We start from the raw sequence: 26,360 nt of genomic DNA on the forward strand, positions 1-26,360 counted from the left end.
ACTTACTGCGCCACTGCTTCGCCTATTTAAAGATTGTTTAATATTATTATTTTAGTCTGTGTTTCTACATCATGGTATCTTTTTTAATTGATTACATTACCCAAAATAAAATAGTTATATATTAAAGGAACTAATTGTTATTTTTCAGTTATGTTTATGTTGTGTAATTAAACAAATCAAACTCAAATCAAAAAAGTAAAAATAAAAAACATACAATGCAAATTATTTGAAAAAATATATAACTTATTTTTTCTTTTGTTTCTGCTAGCAAACATTTTAACTTGAAATAGTAAAATTATTAAATTTGATTAGTAAAAATTTGTTTATTTTCATTTTGTTTCATCCAGAATAGTTTTTTAAAGATTTTTATCTTATAATTATAGTCTGTGTTTCTGCATTATGGTATCTTTTTTATTCGATTAAATTGCCCAATATAAAATATTTATTTATTTATTACAGGTACCAATTGTCATTTTTTTTGTGTAGTTTTATGTTGTGTAATTACAAAACTCTAACTAAAGTAAAAATAAAAAACATACCAAAATATATAAAACTAATATAATCAAATACAATGAAAATTATTTTTAATAAAATTAATAAAAACTTATTTTGTTTCTTTTTCTAGCAAAGATTTTTTTTACGTCTTTTAACTTCAAATAGTAAAATAAAACAAACGACTGAAACAAAAACTTATTTTGTTTCTTTCGTTTTTGCCAGGAAACTTTTTTTTTTACATCGTTTTAACTTCTTTATATAACTAATAATTAATGAACAACTTGAACAAATGAAATTTTTTACATCTTTTTAGCTTGAACTAATACAATAAATAAAATTAAGTTAAAATTAACATTAAACGAAAAAAATTAAATGAATTATTTTGTTACTTAAATTTCTGCTAGAAAAGAAACAAAATCGTTTTCACATCTTTTAATTAAAACTAAACTTAATAAACTTAAGTTAACTCAATAATTATAAGCCAACAATTATAAGTTAACTCAAATTACAAGACAAAAAAACAATATTAAAATTTTTGGTAAACAACATGAAAAACTTTAAACTACAAACAAATTTTGAAAATTAAAATAAAATAAAATAAAAACTAAAAAGTGAAATTGGAAAAAAACCCTACTACTAATAATTCTTTACATTTATAGCGCTTTTCTGAACACTTTTCTTTACACATTGAGGGAAATCTCCTCATCCACCACCAGTGTGCAGCATCCACCTGGATGGCACGACAGCAGCCATATTGCGCAAGACCGCACACCACACACCAGATGATTGGTGGGGAGGAGACACAGTGATGAAGCCAATTATGATATGGGGATGGTTAGGAGGCCATGATGGACAGAGCCCAGTGCCAGGATGCCAAGGTTTTACCCCTACTCTTTTTCGAAGGACATCCTTTAATGACCACAGAGAGTCAGGACGTCGGTTTAATGTCTCATCCGAAAGATGGCACTCACTGAGCAGTATAGCGTCCCCTTCACTATACTGGGGCATTAGGACCCACACAGACCGCAGGTTGAGCGCCCCCTTGCTGGTCTCACTAACACCACTTCCCATGCGGTCTCCCATTCAGGTACTGAAAGGCACAGCCCTGCTTAGCTTCAGTGGGTGACCATGTGAGAGTTGCAGAGAGCTTGTTGCCGGCTACTGTTGTATCTCAATAATGCTACTGTAAAAGCTTTCCAAATGGTTTCTAAATAATAAATAGATAAATAAATTAATACATTCATTCATTCATTCATTCATTCATTTATTCATTCATTAATCGACTCACTCAAAGCTAGGACTCAGATTTTGTAGTTCTCTAAAAAAGCACCCTAAACAACAGGCTTCATGTAAATAAATAATCTGCAACTTGCTTATTTTCCAAACTTCTCTGAACAAACTACTGTCACAGTTTGACACTTCTTTATTCCTCTAAACGACTGATGTGTCAGGAAAGTTTTATTTGAGAAGCAATATGACTATGAGGCGAAAAGTCAAATGATGTTGACATGCGAAGCTGCTGTGATCTTTTTTCAGCCGTGCTGCAGCCTGACAGACATATTGATGATGACAGATATTCGGCTTTTTGACATTTCTGATATCTAACGATGCTCAGGTTCATGACTTTATACACTTTGAAGTAAACCTTAACCACATTTGCATTTCTAAATCAAAGCACGGAAAGAATAATGTTAGTTTTATGTACTCATCATTTACCTTTATAATGTAGCTACAGTTACAGGATTGCTTTTCACAATTCTGAGTTTAAACATTACAATGTATGTGACATTATATATTGATACAATGCTCAACATATACAAGTGCACCTCTCACAAATCTATCTTTTAAATTCATATGTTTAATAGGAAGCTATACAATATTATATTTGTGCATATACATTAGATTAGTCAGTACTGAAGCCAAATCTGGAGCTTATCTAACAAAATAACTTACAATAACAGTCCAAAAACTAGTACAGCCAAATTTATATGTTATAGAAAAATTTTAAATTCAAATTTAAAAATAGGAAAAATCAAGAGAAGCAAAAAAATTGAAAAATTTTGTTGAAACTTTGTAGTTTTTTTTTTGTTGCTATATTTAGCTTGAATTTAATTGTATCATCTTTCAATTTCTAAATGTCTGGTAACTAAAATGTTATTGTAATAAATATATCTGTTTAATAAATCTGTTTTGTTCAAATGCACCAAAATACATTGCCTATTTACTGAGAAATCAATTATGCTGAGTATATATGCTGAATATATAACTTTATATTTCATAATTTGGAGCAGAGCTCAATTTTAGCTATGAGTAAGATGCAATACACAACTATTTAACTATTTTTCAGCCCATTTTTGTATATTTTCCAAAGTATTTTAGTGAGTTATACTCACAGTAGATTACAGTTTAAACAGTGTAATTATGTTTCTTTTGTTTGTTTCATTCACATAAATATTCCCATTTTGTTCATGTAATGATTTGTAGAAACTAATTCTAATAGGATATATACTTAATAGGATTTTTTCTTGTTGAATATGAGCTGTTAAATATTGTGAAATGTATAATTATCAATGTATTTCTGCTCAAACACTCAAAAAATATATATTTTTTGTGCTCGTTCAAACTGCTTATTTAAAATTAGCTGAAACAACACAATTCCTGAGATTTCATTGGGACAACTTAATTTTGTTTATGTTCAATGCACATAAATGTGTTAAAAATGTCAGTTAACTTAATCAATTTGTGTTGGGACAACATGAATGAATTGTGTGGTACATTTTTTACTGTGTATTCTGCTCATTATATCTTTATAAACTTGAAAATATTTGGAAATTTTATTTATGTTGTTTATATTCATTTGAGTTATAAACATTCAATTATATATTCATTTATGAATTATAAATACCAATGTTTATAACCTTAGACAAATTAGAAAATTAATATTTGGTTGAATAACCCTGTGTTACCATCACCAACAATCTAGCGGCTGTGGATCGCTAGAGAACTAAACACATACCAACTACAACTCCCAGTATGCATCTTGCACACACTGGTTCCTGATTCCCACTGATTTTATACACACACACACACACACAGCTGGTAAATCATCGTGGACTATTTATACACCACACGTGCACACGCAGTGCTGAGTCTTGTTTTTGTAACTGTGGGAAGCGTTTCCTTGTCTTTCCGTGCAGTTTTTGCTGTTTGCTGTCTGGACCAATCTCTTTGCCTGTGACCTGTCTATGCTTTTGGATTGCCCTTTATGTTACTGTTTGTTCCTGCTTGTGACCATTGCATGCCTGACTACTCTTTTTAATGAAGAAACTGTGTTTAAATCCTCAACTCCATTGCCAGAATTGTATTTGTTACAGCCTGATTTTAAATTTAAACATTTGCTGATTTGAGCAATTGCCATTTTCTGAAAGAAAATTTTCTAAATGACAATGTTTTTATATGAAACTTGGAAGAATTGTTGTTGGAAAATCAAACAAATATGTAAAAATTTGTACTGGAATCCATACTTGATTAACTAAGTTAATCCAGAGAAACTGATCATTTAATTTTTTGTAACTTTGTGTATACACACACACAAACGCAAATATACACTCATTGGCCACTTTATTAGGTACACCTTACTAGTACTGGTTTGGACCCCATTCTTGCCTTCAGAACTGCCCTGATGCTTCATGGCATTTATTCAACAAGGTACTGGAAATATTCCTCAGAGATTTTGGTCCATATTGACGTGAAAGCATCACGCAGTTGTTGCAGATTTGTCAGCGGCACATCCGTGATGCGAATCTCTCGTTCCACCACATCCCAAAGGTGCTCTATTGGATTGAGATATGGTGACTGTGGAGGCCATCTGAGTACAGTGAACTCATTGTCATGTTCAAGAAACCAGTCTGAGATGATTTATGACGTGTTATCCTGCTGGAAGTAGCCATCAGAAGATGTGTATGCTGTGGACATGAAGGGATGGACATGGTCAACAACAAAACTCAGGTAGGCTGTGGCGTTGACACAATCCTTAGTTGGTACTAATGGGCCCAAAGTGTGCCAAGAAAATCCCCCACACCATTACACCACCCCCACCAGCCTGAACCATTAAAACAAGGCAGGATGGATCCATGATTTCATGTTGTTGATGCCAAATTCTGACCCTACCATCCGAATGTCACAACAGGAATCGAGCCTCATCTGACCAGGCAATGTTTCTCCAATCTTCTATTGTCCAATTTTGGTGAGCCTGTGTGAATTGTAGCCTCAGTTTCCTGTTCTTAGCTGAAAGGAGTGGCACCAGGTATGGTCTTCTGCTGCTGTAACCCATCCACCTCAAGGTTTGACGTGTTGTGCGTTCAGAGATGCCCTTCTGCATACCTCGGTTGTAACGAGTAATTATTTGAGTTACTGTTGCCTTTCTATCAGCTCTAACCAGTCTGGCCATTCTCCTCTCATCTCTGGCATCAACAAGGCATTTGTGCCCACAGAACTGCCGCTCACTGGATATTTTCTCTTTTTCAGACCATTCTCTGTAAACCCTAGAGATGGTTGTGCATGAAAATCCCAGTAGATTAGCAGTTTCTGAAATACTCAGACCAGCACATCTGGCACCAACAACCATGTCACGTTCAAAGTCACGTAAATCGCCTTTCTTCCCAGCCTGATCTCAAGAGGAAACATAAGTATTTTACGTTTTGTCCGTTTAGCGGCTAATTAGCGGTGAGTTCAGTCATATGAAAATGTACGATTTTAAAAAGGAAGAGTGGCAAATCGTACTAAATTGTACAAACTAGATCATACGAATTCATACGAATTAGCCACTAAATTAAAAAGTTACGAATTGCCGTTAGATTGCATTTTCTTCCCCATTCTGATGCTCGGTTCAAACTGCTACCGATCGTCTTGACCATGTCTATATGCCAAAATGCATTGAGTTGCTGCCATGTGATTGACTGATTAGAAATTTGCATGAACAAGCAGTTGAAGAGGTGTACCTGATAAAGTGGCCAGTGAGTGTATATGAACACACACAGTCTTGTACTGTAAAAAACACACTTTAATACTCAATATCACCTCTCCATTGATGAGTATTGGGGTTATTAGTGTGATTGACTTGTTTGTTCTGTCATCAAGGAACGGTGCATAAAAGTCTGATACTGTTGTCATGCGGCTACAATCTCAGCCCCGTTTCCATGTCAAAGGGCAACATTTACGAATCCTTTGCTCTGATGAGTATGTCTTTACTGCGCCCCGAGAGATTGCTTTGTTTGTAATAACAGTTTCGCAGACGTGAATCTCCCCACACTTAACCGCGGGTCAGAGACTGTTTAGTCACCACAGCTTCTCTAACCGGTCTAATGTTTCCTCGCAGGGCCAATTAATCCAGACGAGCTTCTCAAGTGCTGTTTGTAGACTTGACCTTCTCCTGATGATGTCATCGGGCTCCACCTCCTCTTCCTGTCATTGCGCTCTGCTCATTTGCATTATTCTAATGAGCCAGGGCCTGTGGAGGCTTATTTATGCTGTTCAAGCTTCCAGACATTGAATTTGGTTGGTATTGTCACACACACATTTAGTGCCGTCAAGGACAGCATTTGCTCTAGCCTGGCAATTATCTCATTTGGCTGACACAAAGCTTGAGTTGTTTTTGGCGATAAAATGGTGAAGAGTGGCATACGGACTGTGTTAATGTTAAGTGTCTTTTGTGATGCTGTAATGCGAATGCAAATGCTGGTTTTATTTGCTTTAGTGGTTGTATTATAGTGCCGTTTGCTTTGGGAAGCATTACTGTTTCTTATGCTTGAGCTATTAGATGATGTTGTTACATCTGGCGATTTAAAGAGAGAGTTCACCCATAACAGAAAATTCTGTCATCATTTACTCGCATTTTGTTCCAAACCTAATTTTCTTTCTTCTGTTGAACACAAAAGAAGATATGAAAGAAAGCTGAAAACCTGCATCCATTGAGTTCCATAGTATTTGTTTTTTTTTACTATGAAGGTCATGGTTACCAGATTTCTTTGAGATATCGTTGTTCAACAGAATAAAGAAAAATAAAGGTTAACAACCACTTGAGTGTGAGTACATTTTTGGGTAAACTATCCTTTTAATATGTGTTTTTGTCAGTATGATCTTGTTACAGTTACCAGCGATCTAGCTACTGCGGATCGCTGGAGAAGTACACACACACAACACATTTACAAACTACAACTCCCAGCTTGCACCTCACACACACCGGTTCCTGTTTCACATTGATTACACACACGATGAACTGATTACATAGACTTTAAAAACAGCACAGACACACACACACATCAGTGCTGAGTCCTGTTTAATTGTTAGTGGACATTACTACTTGTTTTCCTTGCCTTGCTTTGCCATGCCTCACCTTGCCTGTGACCCGTGCACTGTTTTGCTTCACCTGTTTGTACCTGTTTGCGCTTGACCTTTGCCTGTCTGACCATCCTCTGTTGAATAAATACTGCCATTGTATCCTTAATTCCGTTGTCCACATCCAAATCCTAATTGACAGATCTACTGTAAAAAATGCTGGGTTCTACTCAGTCAATTTGTGTTTGGACAGAATGAAGGAGTTATCCTATTAGTTTATATAAATTAATTGTATTGAACATAAAACAATCAAGTTGTTGCAAAAATCTCAATAATTGAGTGTTGTTTCAGCTCTTTTTAAATAAGTAGTTTGTACAAAAAGCAAACATAATTTTTTTTTGAGTGTAGGTAGATGACACTAAATAAAAGTGTAAAGGGAGTGTCAGTATTCAAAAATATGTGTGTTTTGACGTACTGACACTTTTGATGTTGAATGTGTTCTGATATCCATAAAAGAGCACCTTCTTTATACTGTATAGGCATAACATGTTTATGTTACTGAAGTAAGTTATAATCAACTTTTATGGCTTATCCGCTTGTAAAGTTGTGACGTATAAAATACTGTTTCCAGTTCCAAGCTAATCTCCATTTGAATTGAGAAAATTTTCCGTTTATGACCACTTTTTAGTCACATAATACATTAAAATGAATTTTATCCAGTTCTCTGGACTTGCTGCATCATAGACACCACTATTTTACCAACTATAAAAAATGAATCACTTTCTGGTTATCTGATATTAGGCATGTATATTGCGATCAGGATTTTCACAAAGTATTACATCACTTTGCAAACGTTTATTATTACCATTGGTTTTCTAAACGATTGAACAGTTCTTGCTAAATTTGGAATTAAAGGGCTTGGCTCAGTTATTTATCACACAAGTAACCATACACCACCGAAAACATTCTTTTCTGAAAGAAAATTTTATAAATGACAATGATTATATTAGAAATTAGATTTTTATTAAATATAATATTACAATTTTACTCATATTCAAGCCTAATTGATCCAGAAAAAATTTGTTTCCAGTACTTTGTCAGTTTTGGAGGCTGGAAAAGTCTTAGTGTGGATTCCAGTCATAAGTTGTGTGTTTTAAAATGAAAACACACTAGTATAAACATTGCCTTAGTAATTATAATAACCACTAAGAGCGCTCCTGAAATTACCTACAGTACAACACCACTGATTCCACATAATAATGCCTTAAAGGAACCATTCCTAAAATTTACCTAGCAACCACACCACCGTAGTTACCATCTAGAACACTGTATTAACCAGAACACACTGGTAACCACTTAGGACAGGCAAACAACTTTCCAGGACAGCTTAGTAACAACATAGTGATTTAGCAACTACCTAGAATGCCTTCGCAACCAGCTAGAACCGCATTGTTCATTGAGTCTAAAAAAATAATTCAACCATCACGTTGTGTCAATCACATTTAGATAACGCCTCCAAAATATCATTCATCATTAAAAAGTTTTTGAGACCAATCAAGTTTTTCGCATGCATAGAAAATGTTTTGAGATCAGAAATCCAGAATGTTGTCACTCGTAGCACAGAGGACTTTATATAAACAAAGTGTGTAATATAAAGACTACTGTCTGGATTCAATGCCTGGCACACACCTTTCTTGGTGTGTTTGTGTATGTGTGTCTATACATTTGATGTACTGCCACTCTCTGTTCAGGATTAATACTTTGTTTATGGACATTTGTGTTATATGGTTGCAGCATCACAAGCAAACTATAAAAATACACTGATTTTCTGTAACAAACTTTAAAATTTGGGATAATCTCACACAGCTCTTTGATAACTCTATTTCCTTACAGTCCATTGAATTGTATGGACACAATACTTAATCTTTCCTTTCATTTTGTTAGAAGAGAGAGGAGAACAGAAGCATCGGTGCTTGAATGTACTGTGAATTGGTTTTTACTTTTGCAAACAGATTAATCACACATCGAACTCCGTGTGCAAGGTTTATGTGTGTGATGACTTTTTAGGATACCACCTCAAAACACCTTTAGTGAAAACATAGCAGTTCCTACAAAACAAGCATTTCTATGTATTCTCAGGGAAAATATATTGCTGTTGACTGTAGTGTTGCGGTGTTGTTTTGAGTAATCGAACCAAAATGTGACACTTCTGCGTTGCCTACCATAAATAGGATGAGAAAGAGAAAAGAGTGAAATCCACAAGAGATGTTTGAAAAGCTAATAGGGTCTTTCCAGTGTGCCTTTTCATGTCGCTGCTCTTCAGAAAACTCTGGGATATCACGACACAGACTGCTACCCTTTAGATCCGTTTGAAGGAAGAAAGACAAAGGCCGGGAGTTCACAGGGTTGGAGAAAAGAGATGTCATTATTTTTGGGACTCCCTGATCCACTCCTTACTCAAATGGCTGCATCTGCAGAAATAGAAACAGTAACACTTAGATTCAGAAAGCGGGTCCATCGCATCAGTGGCTTTTGTGATTTTTATCAGGTTACATTGCTAGCTTTCTCGTTCATAGTGTCCAATGAAATGCATTCAGAAATGGATGAACTGTCTGCTTATTGATCCTTTGTGCTGTCTTGATGGTTTATCTTCAGAGTTTGTTTCACCTTCATTTAATGAACACCATGATTGGGAGGCAATTTCAAATACTTTTAACATCCAAAAGCAATCAGAAGAGTTTAGATGTTGTGGTAGATTAAGTTTTGTGCATGCGTTTGTTCATGTTTACGTGTTCTCAGTGGTTGATAAGCTGATTTGAAGAGTTACTAAGAAGATGATTGGCTAAGTAGAGTAATCAATCATGTGATTCCCATTTAATTCAACTCAATTCAAGACACAGATGCTTTATAAATACAGCAAACATGTACAGTAAAGCTTTAAAAGTGTTCAAAAAGAGACTAAATTGTTACACGCATGACTGTTTATACTGCATGCCACTTATGAAAAAATGTAGGATGTGTATTATATGATTGCTGAAACAAAGTAAAAGCACTACAGATTTTTTCACTTTCAAATATATGGATCTCACATAGCAAAAATTCTCTGGCCCAGATTTGGTCCACACAATCAGCTGTTGCTTGGCCCACATAATTGGACCAAGTCTGGCTTCCATACAAGGGCCAAACATGGACCATATCTCGGCCAAGTCTCAGCCAAGTTAAAATGAGCTAGATATGTTATGAGCCATAAATGAGCCAGATATGTTGAAGTGTCACGACTGCGATGAATTTAATAAACCCATGAAGCATTTCGCTTTATGGTGATGCTTTTTCTCGAAGCAACCCAATTGGTAGAATTTTTCCTTCACTCAAAAATAATTTAAATGCATTTAAAAGTGGGTCAAGATATGCAAAACTTATGTGGCCCACATATAAATTTTTGATATCTGGCCAAATACTACATTGGATCTAGCTTTATGCCAAATCTGGGCCAAAATTCTTTGTTACCTGGGATGAATCTGTGCTGCATGAGCTTGGAATGTGGCTGGACACTCATAACTTGTTAGTCAGGGTTCAAATTGCATTATATGCATTAACATACAGAGGTGGGTAGATTATCCAAAATCTGTACTCAAGTACAAGCACTTGCGGAAATTTTTACTCAGGTAAAAGTAAAAATCTTAGAAGTTACTCGAGTAAGAGTAAAAAAGTATCTGATGAAAAAACAGAGGGGCAAATAACTCAGGGGGGCTAATAATTCTGACTTCAACTGTAGCTGCCTGTGCAAGGCATTTGACAAAGGACAGCTTCCAGAATCTCTCCCAGTTAATGTCCCAGTCTTTCCGTGCATTCTACAGTTGAAATAATGAACTTGATTTCGCAAAATATATGTGAACGTTTTGTATTATTTACACATGCTTATAACCGAATATGTATAAAAAGACATTTGTCAAATTTTGTTTTAGAGACCAGACATGAGGTTCAGCTATAACCTTTTCATGTTCTGTGTCTCATTCAAGCTCAAGCTAAAACTACTGCACTGATATTATTTACACAATTGAGCATATAGTAAGAAGCATGACGATTCCTGGCGATGTGGAGCTGAACCACGAATCACAACACATTAGGTTAGCTGACCAATCAGAGCTCATTAAGGGTGGGCCTTCGAAGGTAACCAGGAAATATAAAAGTCATTTCCTTGTTAGCTGAATAGCAGAATAAACGATTTAGAAGCAGAATTAATTTAATTTAATTTTATTTACACATATTTGTGTTCTTATTACTGATTTGGTATTTCAAATAATATTGATTAATAATTATTTTTAATATAACTTATTATTATTCAGAAAGTCTTTTTTTCAATCTGTGAAAGCGGTTGTCATCCAGTATAAGCTCAGTGTGGACCAGGCTTTAGTCATAAGTCATAAGTCTGCCTATACACAAGACTAAGCATCTGCCAGTGATTGATGGCTCCATAAAGTAAAGGCTGCAGTCGACTGTCAACCTGCTGTGGAGGTCAAAACCTACAGAAATGCATACTGTAGATGAGTGTTGTTGTTCTAACTCTCTTATGGGCGTACCTTTTTGCTTCTTACCTCATATTACTTAGATTTTACTTATTAAATGGAAAGTTCACTTAGAAATGAAAATTCTGTCATCATTTACTGTTCAAAACCATTTTTTTCTTCTGTTATTTTGAAGAAAATGGAGATCTTTATTTCTGGAGAACATTGGAAAACAGCAGCTGTTGACTTCCATATTATTTTTTTTTTTCAATAGTATTCAGTGTCAATGGCCGCTGGTATATCGACAATATGTTTCATTGGTTACATCCTACTACTTTCATTTGTTGCTTTATTAACTGACACCTACTATTTCTAATCAATTGCATACATAATCTTAACTTTCTAATGCCATGTGGACAAATTTGATCAGAAGGCCCTTCCTTAAACAACCAATTGAGTTCAAATTAGCTACTAATTCATCAAAATGTGACATCAATTGACCTGAGATTGTGTTGTGCTTTAAGGAGCCGCTAATTTGCATTAAAAAGGTCATATTTTGGTTTGGGGAGTCTCCAACAACAGGCTGATATGCAATTAATCCACACAGTGGCAAAAGCTAAACTATTTTGAAAATTGACCGCACTACACGCGTGTAGGAACAGCTGATCGTGCCTATAGCAAAGGCAAATGGCAGAGGATCGCGAGTCCAGAATGCATTTAAATCAGTAAAGGAAGAGAAGCATGCACCACATTTTTAATGTGGTTTAGAACACAATATGTGAATAGCCCCATGAAGGTTTAACCTGAGAGATACAATACAAGCACTGGTCTATAATAGATAAGTGATTACAAGCCGCACGGGACGAGTACAAGTTACATCACACAATTAAATACATATTTTGCAAACTACACAAAACGAGGCAACAATTTTGATTACACTTACTTGTTATTATCTGTAGGAATAAGAAACTTGTCCGTATAAACTGTAACAGTTTACTGACAAAGTCCCATGCATACATAATAGTCTCTGCTGCTTCTTCCTTTAATTCAAACGTCTGACAAATCCCGCATTGCAGCGAAGGTTATTGTATCAAAGAATCTGCAAAATGACAGGATCAAACACAACACTAGGGTGGCTATACTGTGGTATTGTTGTGAAAATAAACTTTAACCCTTTATTTCCATCTGTCAGTGATCATCATCTTTGTATCATGATTAGTTCCATGATCCCCACACTACGGTATTGTCTAAAGGGAAAGGCACGTTCACGTTTTACAGGATCTGGCACTACATATTTGGTAATGTACCCAATTGACATTGATGCATTCAGGCAAAAGATCCGAACCCAACACAATTCATTTATTCAGTTCTGAGTTAACTGTTTCGTTAAAGAATCTATGTTAATTATTACTATGTTACTATTTTAAACACGGTGCACTTTCAGATTAAGACCTCAGCTGGATGTTTTCATTCACTTGCTGTGTTAAAGGTCATTTTCAAAAACTCATAATGGGGCATAATAGTATATTTGGAGATCTAATACATCTAACAGCACTGTAAAAAATGCTGGGTTCCACACAATCGATTTGTGTTGGGACAACATTAACGAATTAAGATAGCTTATTAGTTTTTACAAATTTAAGTTGATTGAGCATAAAACAATTAAGTTGTCCCTACAAAGTCTAAATAGTTTGAACAAGCAACAAGAATATTTTTTTGAGTGAGGACATTTTAAGTAATTTTACAGAGTAAGACAGTCCAATCTTCAGTTTTGCAAGTGAAAAACAGTAAAAAAAATGCATCTTCAGTTATTTGGGGGTTTGTAAGCATGAGCACTATCTTTATTTCTACAGCTGATATTTACAAGTAGCTGCATTTTAGTATAAGTCACACCACATTTTCTGTACTTGTGTCTTATATTATTATCATAATGTGTTGTTTTTTTTGTTTTTGTTTTTTGTCCAAGGATGTTTTGACCCTCTGTTTGCCACATGAAGGCCTTGGATTGTTTCTTTTTCGAGTGGGTGTAATGCTTTTAGAAGCTTCGTGCCAGTTTTAATAACCATTCAGGTTATCACAAACACATACACAGATGCGCTTTCCTGCTCTTAGGTTGTCTTTTATTTTGCTTTCAGTCCTTTATGTTCTTGAGGAAATAAAATAGATGAAAAAGAAGGTGAAAAATAAATGATTCTTTTCAGTTTTATGTACGAGACTGGGAGATTTCTAAAGTGTCTGTTGTAGTTTTTGTTTAAAGGCCCAAGAACTCGTTAAGATTTTTTTGGATTTCTTTCTTAGACTTTTGGAGCTTTTAAACACAAAGCTTATTATGTTCCTTATATACCAAAACTTTGATATCTTGATTAAAAGAATAAACACAAATGTCTCATGATTACTCAGTGTAGATGTAGCTTCTTTTTAAAGGGATATGTCATCAAAAAATGAAAATAATCATATTTACATCCCTGTTTATAATTTAATAAATGTTTCATGATATGTGTTAAATTATTTTGGCTATCAACAATCTCAGAATGTAGTCTTTATTTTTTATACATTAAAAAAGTCAGTTTGGTAATACTTTAAGAAAATGGTCCATTAGTTAATCTTAGGGTGTACTCACACAAGGTCAACCCAGGCTCATTCTGAGAACGTAGTCCTGGGGACGTTTCTGGAGGCCGCGAAATACGTCCCGGGAGGTACGTATTTGTGCAGTTTTTGTTTTCGCGAGTCCGCGAGAGGCCGCTGTGCGCGCTTTTTCCCACGCCGTTCTCGCGTAAACCCGCTAGAGGCCGCTGTCGAACGACCTTCCGCCTGTCTGCCTGGATGACAGAATGATTGACCGTGCGACCGGCCAATCGGCTGACCCACCCTCCTCCGTCCCTTAACCCAACCAACGACGATTCACAAAAGCCGTCCAGAAAAAGAAAAGCCCTCGTCTGATTTTTACCACGTTTTCGGATTTTGACCACATTCTCACCCTGTGGCGAACTTGTTCGCTTCATTTTTTGGATTTTGTTTTTGTTTTCTTACCTGATTTCTGGAACCGCTCTTCCCCGGACTCAAACCCAGTCGTCGCCATCGTGGTCAGCCCCTCTCTGCGCCTCGAGTCCGCCAGAGTACACGAAGAGCTAACCGGACAAACTGGTTACAGCGGGAAAGCCCTCCACACGGAGGCGAGCGGCCGGCAAGCGCCGAAAGGAACGCTTAAAAAAATGAAATGCAGCCGTACGTACCCCCGGCTACGTATTTCGCGGTCTCCAGAAACGTCCCCGGGACTACGTTCTCAGAATGAGCCTGGGTTGCAGAAGGTACAGTTGCCTTAAAGTGTGCCGAAGCGCCCCCTCTCCCCCGACGGCCTGCACTCAAGTTGCATTTTGCCTTCCGAGCTGGAGCATGCTTACATCATCGATGATGTGACTGTTCAGTTTAACAGGAAGAAAAGCACTCTCATTTAGGACAGTAGAGATTACTTTAGTTCTATAGTTTTAGTCATTTGGGATGCAGTGAAACACAGTCAAATATTTTGCCGAAAAGATCCACAACTTTTGACGCCCATAAATTAACATAAAAGTCATTGTACTGCACGTATTAGATGTTCTGCTGAAAGTGTAGCTGATGTGCATCGAAGGGTTTGGGTCTTTAATAAACTATGACAGTTCGAGTTCTTTAAAAAGTAAGAATGATTTGGCAAGGCAGGTTTATTTATATAGCACATTTCATACACGGTGGCAATTCAAAGTGTTTTACAGCATAAAGATGTTTTTCCGTATTTTCCATTACACCGGTGTATTGTATTTCCCAATTTTACTTCCTTCTCGAAGTAAATCACACTGTTTTTATATGCATTAATAAAACCATATAAAAACAATCCCTTAAAAGTGACATAACATAAATTAGCATGGTTCTAGTATGAATTAGCATGTTGCTAGCGTGTTTCTAGCATAAATTAGCGTGTCATTAGCATGGTTCTAAGATGAATTAGCATGTTGTTAGCATGTTTCTTGCATAAATTAGCATTTTAATAGACTGAATTTAGTATGGATTAGTATGTCATTAGTATGTTACTAGTATGGATCGGTATACTGTTAGTATGGATTGGTATGTTGTTAGTATTTCCAATGTAAATTCAATGGCAGTTTTTTTATAAAGGAAGTCTATGGGACAGTTGCTAGGGTGTCATAAGGGGTTGCTAGGGTGCGGCTAGTAAGTTGAAAGGTGATCAGTGATTGTCAGATTGCTGGTCTGAGTTAAATGAGCCTAGCCTTAAGTCTGTATGACAGTCTGGTGCAAATTTATGAGGTCATAAAGTTTGATCCAATGTTAAGTCAATGGGACTTTTCCAAATTTTCCATGTTAGTTTTGGAAAACTGTAGGTCGGATCAGTTGGAAAAGATATAGCAACTTAATTCAGTATAGTTTGAAGGTTTGGAGTTTGGTGGTTGTAGTATGGATGGTCTGAGAAGATGCTTTCTTAAAATAGTCTAAGAAGAAGATGGAAGAATAGTAAGTTAATGTAGTATAACAGTATGTTGGCTTTCAAAAGCCACCACAATAATATTGTGATATTCAAGATTTGTGAAGTCGTACAGCACCGAATAACTCAAAGCAGAAATCACAAGTCTCTCCTCTATCTTCAAAATAGACATGGGCCGCCTACTAGTAGGCTCAGACGACTCTTTTCGTCCATCCACATGGTAAATCGGCTATTCTAATAGAGAAGACTCCAGATTTAGATCTGTTTTTACATTCCTGTGACGGTTGGGTTTAGGATTGGGGTAGATGTAAAAAAAAACAATCAATGGGAAATTTACTAAATAATAAAAATAATTGTTGTTAACTTCCGGCTGCAGCCGTATGTGATCTATAGCTGATTAACCATGTGGATGGATGATAACAGCCTTTTGAGCCTAACAGTATGCCCCTACTGGCCACTGATAACGGCCATTCAATCGAGTAATAACATTCAAATTGGCTGTAGAACCTTTTCAAGGATGATCAGAAGAAATGGACAGCACCAGAGTTAAATAAATGAGTGCCACAGCTAAGGGTCTGAATACTTAGGACCATTTCAGTGTTGCTTTTTTAATGAATCTGCAAAAATGTCAACAATTCTTTGTTTTTCTGTCAATATGGGGTGCTGTGAACTTAAATGATTTTAGCAAATGCCTGCAATATAACAAAGAGTGAAACATTTAGAGGGCTCTGATTACTTTACATATCCACTGTACTTACTAACAATAACTAAGTATAAATAATCTTGTAAAGTATTTAGTAGTCATGGTTCAACATTAACTAATGCATTATTAAAAACCAAAGTTGTGCTTGTTAACATTAGTTAGTGGACTGATTTAACATGAACTAACACTACTTACATAACATACTAACATAACACTAACATAACCGAAGATTAATAAATACTGTAATAAATGTATTACTAATTGTTTGTTCATGTTAGTTAATACATTAACTAACATTACCTTATGGACCATTATTTTAAAGTGCTACCATCAGTATTTGTAACATGGATGAGTAATCAATGGCAAGTTTTCATTTTTGGCTGGATCATATTGTGTAATTATTTTGAAATTTGTTTTTGACTTAAATATGACTTAAATATGACACGCCGTGGTTTCAAATAAACCTCAAAAAAAGTTTGAAGTTTTCCTAAGTTTTCTGTCCACTAATGAGGCTGTTTTTGTGGTTGACTCAGTGTAGAAAAGGACAGCAGCGTGAAATTACTTGCCCTTCGTATTTTGCGGTGAGCACCACGACGCCTGACTCCACAGTTCATCTTACCATCTGGAGCCTTTATTGTGAGTTATGAGGAAATTAATAATCTGTTTATTGAACAGGTTTTCCCTGGTGGGCTGTAAGATGTAAAGATACTGGAGCTGCAAATGCCGTCGTAGATAAAATGCAGCAGGTGTCCCAATCTCAGCATCTCATAAAGCAGCCGTATATCGCACATTTCTTTTTAATATAACATTTATTTTTTTCCCCCAGAGATCTGTTTATTATTCAGTCGAGGTTTTTACAGTCATTATTTTGTGACTTTTTCAATGTTTTATATAAACCTTACAATCAGATAAGTATTTTTTTTTTTTGGCAGGTATTGAGAATTGTGCAACACTTAGAAAAACAGTTCATTGGATTTACTAAATTGTTTTATGGTAAGTGTTTGCAAACAATGTCGATGGGCTGAATTTATACAAACAAATTAAGTTGACATTACTAAATATAATTTGTTTCTTTAAATTCAGCCCAGATAAATTGTTTGCAAACTAGAGATGCATGGATCAGCTGAAATGACACCCGAATTCGCGGCTTCATACTAATCATCCACCCGCCAGCCGCCCGCACATATAGTTTTATCTGATATATGTATCCGCACCCGACTCGCACTCGATGGTCACTTAAATAATATAATTCTTTGGTTTAGGCATGATGATAGGTCACCATGGATATTCAGTGAACTAATCTGCGCATCTCTGATAGTAAAATAATGTTAATCTTAAATGTTTTTAAATGAACATTTATTTATAAAAACAAAAGTTTGTCTTTAGACATTTTCTTCATTTTCAAATAGATGCAGAAAGTAAAAATAAGACATTTTAGCTTTTACAGATACAGGAACAAGAAAACAAAAATGGTGTCACTTCAGCTATGTTCTGTTTACTTGGCCTTTTTCTTCGCACTGTGCAAAAACAGAATAGCATCTACTGTACCTGGATTCAGGCGATTCCGCCTCCCCTCCAAAACGCGGCCAGCTGCACTGAATGAGCGTTCCCTCGCACCACGTGTTGTAGGAATGAATAAGATTCTCCTCGCCATACCACCAAACCTGTCCCCAACCCTACTTGTATCCCTGCTCAAGAGCACCAGAAGTCTTCTGCAATACATTATGAATATTAAGCACACTGTGTTTATCATTTGATGTAAAGTACATAGCAATTAAGGACACGTCATATAAAGTGGGACCTTGATTATATTAAATAACATGTTGCATGTTTTTTAGTTTTAGTTAACAACAATAACCCTGATTTTGGTGTGACCACAACTAAGACTGTGATGAATGATCAGACTGAAATGTTCATGCTGAGATAATGTTAAAAATAAACCATGCTGTTTTCAAACTTTGAGGCATTTCAGAAGCGAGTTTGGATTCAAAGGTTTTTTGAAGACCTAAAATATTCCCACAGTAACAGCTGTAAAACGCTCCTCTGTTGTACTCTTCTAAGTTTATCTGCTGTTAGGAATGATAGTTTCTATTGTGCGCTGTCTTTATTTCATTATTATAAGAGTCACTGATGTGCAGTTTGAGCAGTTATTTAATCTAAAACCATTGTTAGGTTATGGAAGGTCAGAAGATTTTAAATCTTATATTTAAGATGATATTTTATTGTACCAGAGTTTTTTTTTTTTCATTTTTAATGGTTTAATTTAGATTTTTTGACACTTGCTGTTATTTTTAATGCCAACAAACCATATTTGAAACAGTTTAACATGGTTGCACTCTTTTCTACTCTACACAATATTTTCACTCTTAGTTTATCTGCTGTTAGGAATGATAGTTTCTATTGTACGCTGTCTTTATTTCATTATTATAAGAGTCATTGATGTGCAGTTTGAGGGTTTATTTAATCTAATACCATTGATAAGGTTATGGAAGGTCAGCAATCTTACATTTAAGATGATATTTTATTGTACTGGATAGGTTTTTTCATTTTTTAATGGTTTAATTTGGATTTTTGGACCCTTGCTGCTATTTTAGTGCAAACAAACCATATTTGAAACTGTTTAACATGGTTGCACTCTTTTCTACTTTACACAATATTTTCACTTGTCTTAGTTTATCTGCTGTTAGAAATAATATCTTTGTTTCATTATTATATAAGAGTCACTGATATGCAGTTTTAGGAGTTATTTAACCTTCCAGGGCTCAAGTGTCCACATACGTGGACAGCACATTTTAGCTCTTAAGTGGCTATTTAAAATACTTTAAATGTTTTATATTTTGTTACAGACATATGGTGTCATCCTGCAACTGTTTCGCAGCATATGAACCCTATTTTTAACTGTTCAAAATGGGGAAAAATGTTGTTTTCACTCTCTAATAAGCAAAACAAGTTAAAAAAAACTTCTGCAATATATATATGCATTGAAAAAAATCAGGAAAAAGTGTTTTATGTAAATTAGGACCACGAGTCCACATATATGGACATCATTTTTCTCTAAAAGTTCATCATATCAAAAGATTATACTTAGATTTTTATTCTAATTGGGTTCCAATAAGCCCAAATAGCAAAGTAAAATAAAAAATGCATGTAAAAAACACCTTGTGCCTTAAGAGGTTAATCTAATGACATTGTTAGGGTATGGAAGGTCAGCAATCTTACATTTAATATGATATTTTATTGTACTAGAGAGTTTTTTTTTTTTTTTTCATTTTTAATGGTTTAATTTAGATTTTTGGACTCTTGCTGCTATTTTAGTGCAAACCATATTGAAACTGTTTAACATGGTTTCACTCTTTTCTACTCTACACAATATTTTTTACTCATCTAAGTTTATCTGCTGTTAGGAATGATAGTTTCTATTGTACGCTGTCTTTATTTCATTATTATAAAAGCCACTGATGTGCAATTTGAGCAGCTATTTAATGTAATAACATTGTTAGGTTATGGAAGGTCAGAACATTTTAAGTCTCAGATTTAATATGATATTTTTTGTACTAGAGAGTTTTTTTCATTTTATGTTGATTTTATCAAGGGTCTTTGCTAATATAGTGCAGAGATGGAAAGAGATGGGATGAAATGAGGTTTCAATAAGGGGAACAGCATGATGAAAAGACACAAGTCAGGACATGAACGGAGTCACCTGAAGTGCTGCTGTCAGATCATGGTCTACAGCATTCTGACCATACATACTTTTGTAGAACATCCAGTTAAAAAAATTAAAAATCCTCATAAAATTTGATTTCTTTTGTTATATATTGTAATCCTTAGGGATGCCCCAATCAGGTTTTTGTCCTGATCAGAGTCTGAGTCATTTGATTTTGAGTATCTACCGATACATAAACCCAATCCAATACTTCTATAATACATAAAAAAAGAATAAAGAAGAGCAAAGAAAAAGATCCAGGATGTTCCTTAATTTTTATTTAATTTACCTTATTTTAACATTCAACAACTCCGTTACCAAACAGAGCACTTTGGTGAGGTGGCTTAAACAGTCAAGTAATAAAAAACATAAATTATTCACCGCTTGCAATCCCAAGTTTACATATCTTTTACATATCCGCAGTTTGCTATGGCAATGTTGTTGTCATCAACTTTATAATACCTCCAGACCGTAGACATACTTGGGTTGTTGCTACTGTAGAACAGATATGGTTGTGGCCAGAAGTTAACGAGAATTATTTATATTATTTATACAATTTCCCATTAATTGTATTTTATTAACATCTATCCCTACCCCAACCCTATACCCAACCGTCACAGTAAAGTAAAAATATTAATTATTGTTATACACTGTGACAAAAATTATGCTACATTGATGTGCGTATCCGCAGCTGTATACCATCTAGACTTTACCACATACGCGCACTTTCCGCTTCAAGCTGCTTCTGTGTTCTACTTTGCCAGCATTTAACCAATAGCATCTCTGCAACAAAATGATGTCATGCCGCACGTGCTGCTGTTTCTGTGTAAAGTCAAGAAAGAAAGAGATCTAACTCTGTGCCACCGCATAACTATTGATGTGTTAAAAATGTGTTTACTGTCATCATGGCAAAGATAAAATAAATCACTTATTAGAAATGAGTTAATAAAACTATTATGTTTAGAAATGTGTTGGGAAAAAAAATCTTCTATCCGTTAAACAGAAATAAGGGGGGGGGGGGGGGGGGGACAGGCTGCTAATTATTCAGGGGGGCTAATAATTCTGACTTCAACTGTGTGTGCGTGTGTGTGTGTGTGTGTGTGTGTATATATATATATATATATATATATATATATATATATATATATATATATATATGTATGTATATGTGCGTGTGTGTGTGTGTGTGTGTGTGTGTGTGTGTGTGTCTATGTATATGTATATGTATATGTATATGTATATGTATATGTATGTATATGTGTATATGTCCTGGAGTGAACTATTCCTTTAATAACTTCCATACATTTAAGTTAAAATCTTTTATTCTCATCAGGGATTGAAGGGATTTCTGCTTTCAACAGAATCAGAGAGTTCTGGCTGGCATAATTATCAGGTCACTGTGTGTTGCCTCTCACAATCGGCATGCTGGGATTAACCAGCACCTGTTAATAACCAGAGGATTTTACCATATGTAAATCTAATCCTGAAATGTGCCTGAGCATTTCCCAGTGCTTTTTCTGTCACTTCTGCCTGATAATTAAAAGTCTTTTACTTTGGCAACATTTTTTTTAAATGCATGGAATGCTGTGGGGTGGTTCTTGCACAGTTCTTGTTTCCCTGCCTTTTCTGGATTTAAATGAAACATCATATAAAATTAATTAATTCATTTCCTTTTCGGCTTAGTCCCTTTATTAATCCAGGGTCGCCACAGCAGAATGAACCGCCAACTTATCCAGCACATTTCACGCAGCGCCCTTCCAGCTGCAACCCATCTCTGAGAAACATCCACACACACTCACTCACACTCATACACTACGGACAATTTAGCCTACCCAATTCCCCTATAACACATGTCTTTGGACTTGTGGGGGAAACCGGAGCACCCGGAGAAAACCCACGCGAACGCAGGGAGAACATGCAAACTCCACACACAAATGCCAACCGACCCAGCCTAGGCTCGAACCAGCGACCTTCTTGCTGTAAGGCGGCAGAACTATGTACTGCGCCACTGCGTCGTCCCTCATTTTTTAATTATTTTCTTTTTTACTTCATTTTAGTCCCATAATTTTTCATGGTGATATAATCAGTTATCATTTAATGACTTCATTGTTGTCTCATTGACTTATTAAAAACAAAAATAGTAATACTCTTTATTTATGATACAGTTTTCTTAAACTCAAAGTGCTACAAGATATACAACAACAACATAAAAAATGCTGAGAATTACAAGCTTGCATAAAATCCCAGTCACAAGCCAAAAGTCACACCGCAATATCCAATAAATCAATAAATAAGCAATATATTACAAATTGCATAAAAGTGACAGTGATAATCACAAAATTAAATGACTGTTGAATTATTGTCATGAATGGAAAAAAAACTTGGTGACAAACACACCAATTTCCGCCAATTGAATCCTGTTTGTTGTGAGAGAAAAATGTTACAGTTTGAGACAAATAACTGTGAGATTTGTAGAATCTGAAACTTGTGATAACCTGTGTGTGCTTTAAATGAAATCAATTCTATATTATATTATATATATTTTTTGGCATTGATAATTTCAGTTAGGGCTATATAATTTTTTATAAATCTTAGTTATTCATTTAGTCATTCATTTATTTAATTCATATTTTTAATTCATTTATGTTTATCATTTGTTATATTAGTCATTTATTAATTTGATTTCATTCATTCATTCATTCATTCATTCATTTATTTGTTTTCTTTTCGGCTCAGTCCCTTTATTAATCAGAGGTTGTTAAAGTGGAATGAACCGCTAACTTTTCCAGCATATGTTTTACACAGCGGATGCCCTTCCAGCTGCAGCCCATCACTGGGAAACACCCATACACACTGATTCGCAAACATACACTACGAACAATTTAGCTTATACCCAATTCACCTATAGTGCATGTCTTTGGACTGTGGGGGAAACCGGAGCACCCGGAGTGAACATGGGAAGAACATGCAAACTCCACATAGAAATGCCAACTGACCCAGCCGACTCTCGAACCAGCAACCTTCTTGCTGTGAGGTGACAGCACTACCTGCTGCGCCACCTTCTGATTTGATTTCTTTATTTTATATATCTCTTATTACTTATTTTCCATTGTTTAATCTTATAGTGATGGTGTTTCGTGAAATGTTCCTTTCCACTGATAAGAGATATGAGGGTATGTCTCTTCAAGGTCTTGTGGCCTGATGTATAATAACATTTGTTATATTTGTGCTGTTCAGACGAAGAATGAAAGCGCACTGGAACACATGCAACTAAGATTATTCAATAAACCCTCATTTATTATCATCACTTCATCTCCTGCTTCTGCTCTTCTCTGGCTTCCTTTCACAGTCAACTCCTATATTGATAGTAGACTGTTAATTCAGATGAATACTGGTTAACAGGTTTGGGTATTGGAAATTCTGCTGACTTGTTGTCCAGATACCTGGAGAAACTGACAATCTTGACAAGATCTGGTAACCGAAGCTGGATCTTATTTATCTGGTGTAGAGAGTGTGGTCTAACAGATTAAAGAGTCCAAATAACCTTTTCATCATAACAGAATCAAGTTTCCAATTGAAGCTTATATTATTATTATTATTATTATTATTATTATTATTATTATTATTATTATTATTATTATTATTATTATTATTATTATTATTATTATTATTATTATTATTAACAACAACAACAACAACAACAACAACAACAACAACAACAAATTAATACTAAATAATTACATTTCTAATAATAAAATAAATTAACACAAAACAAGTAGCAAAATACATTTTATTTTACTTACAGAATGATTTAAAAAGAACCACAACTTTTGAGAAAAATCAAGATCTCTGCAAAGAAGAAAAGCAGAGCTAAGCTCCTTCTGTCGTCAATTTAAGGAAGCTCTGAAGTTTCACATTGAGGAACTAAAATATGGAAAAACTGCAGCCATCCAAACCGTTATGCCCGAGATGCTACAAAGAGTGTGGAAGAGTTTGAGTATCGGGTTGTCACTCGAATGGCTGGAGGGGGTCAATTTGGACATCTATGAACTTGTTTTCTACTGAAAAAACTTTAAGGACTCTTCACATTGATTATTTATCCAAGGTTCCATCATGTTTTTTTTTTTTTATATTTTATTAAATACCAATTTTCTAAGTTGTGTTCTTTTTGAATCACCCAGTATTTTCACAGCTTTAATCAACACAGGCTCATTCTGTAAACATAGTCCTATATAAATTTCTGGTGGTATTATGTCATTCCTTTTCGGGCTTACCAGCTGAAAATGTGGTAAAAAAATCAGGGAAGGGCATTTCTTTTTCTGGTTTGCTTTTTAAAACTGTCGGTTGGGTTTAGGAAAGTGGGTGAGCGGGTCAATCTGTTTTTGAAAACACTATTTGGTTGGGTTTAGGGAAGGAGGAGGGTGAGTCAGTCGATTGGTTAGTCGGTCAGTCAGGCAGTCAGTCGACAGCAGCCTCTGGTGGATTTACATGCAGATGCAGGCACTTGTGAGAGATTTTTGAGATCTCAAAAGGCGCACACAGTGGCCTCTGGTGAATTTGCGAAAACAAAATCTGCAAAAAACGTACCACCTGGGACGTATTTGGCGATCTCCAGAAATGTATATAGCAGTACGTTTTCAGAATGAGGTAATGCTAGGTAAATTGTTTTTTAATAATACCTGCTGACTTGCTCTTGATTTTTACTTCAGTGCCTTTTTCTTAATAGAGATTTCAGATATTCAAAATCTAATTAAGAATGCATTTCATTTGACTTAATTTTAATTTTACAGCTTTCATTTTCAAATGATTCCCTCAAAATTAAAATGCTACAACACCAGTTGCATTTTTAATATGACAAGTGCAATCATTTTCACACTTCGCTTGACTTGTTTTTCCTTCTACCTACAAAGTACAGTTCACTCAAAAGTTGACATTGTGTGTGTCTGTTTTTTATATTCTCTCTTCTTTTTTCTTTCTTGGCTCAAATCATGAACCACCCATCCTCACTCACCTTTTTTTCTCCCACAGGGAGTGTTTCTGCTTCAGAAAATGGATGGAACTCTGAGTTTTCTATCTCTCCTAATGTTATAACTCACATCCCACATCTATCCATTCATCCGTCCATCCATCACCTGTCGGCTCTTTTCATTACCCACCCTGCTCTTGCCGTTTCCACCATGCTTTCTTTCAGATAAGAGGGTACGAGCCAGCTGACATGGAAACTGTTATCAGAAGCCTGACTTTTATATCGCAACCACCAGGGATTCTCTATAACGTGGACTTGCCCTGGGTAACAAAATCAGCTATTTTGCCCCCGTAGAGGTCTGTTTTTTTTTTACTTTTTTACCTGCTGTTTTAGGATGTGTGATCTTGTCACATGACAGCAACAGTATTAGAGTCTCTTCTGAAAACCTTCTGCACGCTCTGAGCTTGATCAGATCAATTTAAAACTCATTACGAAATTTTAATGCAAGGGTAAACGCTGAACTACTAATAACAATATGCTTTAGTCTCTCAGTGTGAAATTCCATTGTAGATTGTTGCCAAGGGTTACAGACTTCTTCAACTTGTGAAGAGAGAGAGAGAGAGGGAAAATAAAATATGCTCTGAAATCCATGCAGTGAGAAAAGCATTTGAAAGGTTTTGAAAGAATGGAAGAAGCAGAGTTGGAGACGTCATGTTCCTTTAAGTTTTTAGGTGATGGGGAAAAAGAATTTCTGTATTTTCCCATATATTGATTAATAATTATGTATATTTTGTTAAACAGATAAGTTCATAAATATTTGGACATCGACACAATTCTAACATTTTTGGCCCTATACACCAACACAATGTATTTGAAATAAAACAAACGATTAACTGCAGACTGTCAGCTTTAATTTGAGGGTATGTACATCCAAATCAGGGGAACGCTGTAGGATTTACAACAGTTTGCATATGTGCCTCCCACTTGTTAAGGGTCCAACAGTAATTGTACAGAAAAATAATCATAAACCAAACTTTCACTTTTTAATACTTGGTTGCAAATCCTTTGCAGTCAATTACAGCCTGAAGTCTGGAATGCATAGACATCACCAGAGGCTGAGTTTCATCCCTGGTGGTGCTCTGCCAGGCCTCTACAGCAACTGTCATCAGTTCCTGCTT

The sequence above is a fragment of the Danio aesculapii genome, chromosome 13 (genome assembly GCF_903798145.1).
Source record: "Danio aesculapii chromosome 13, fDanAes4.1, whole genome shotgun sequence".
NCBI lineage: Eukaryota > Metazoa > Chordata > Actinopteri > Cypriniformes > Danionidae > Danio > Danio aesculapii.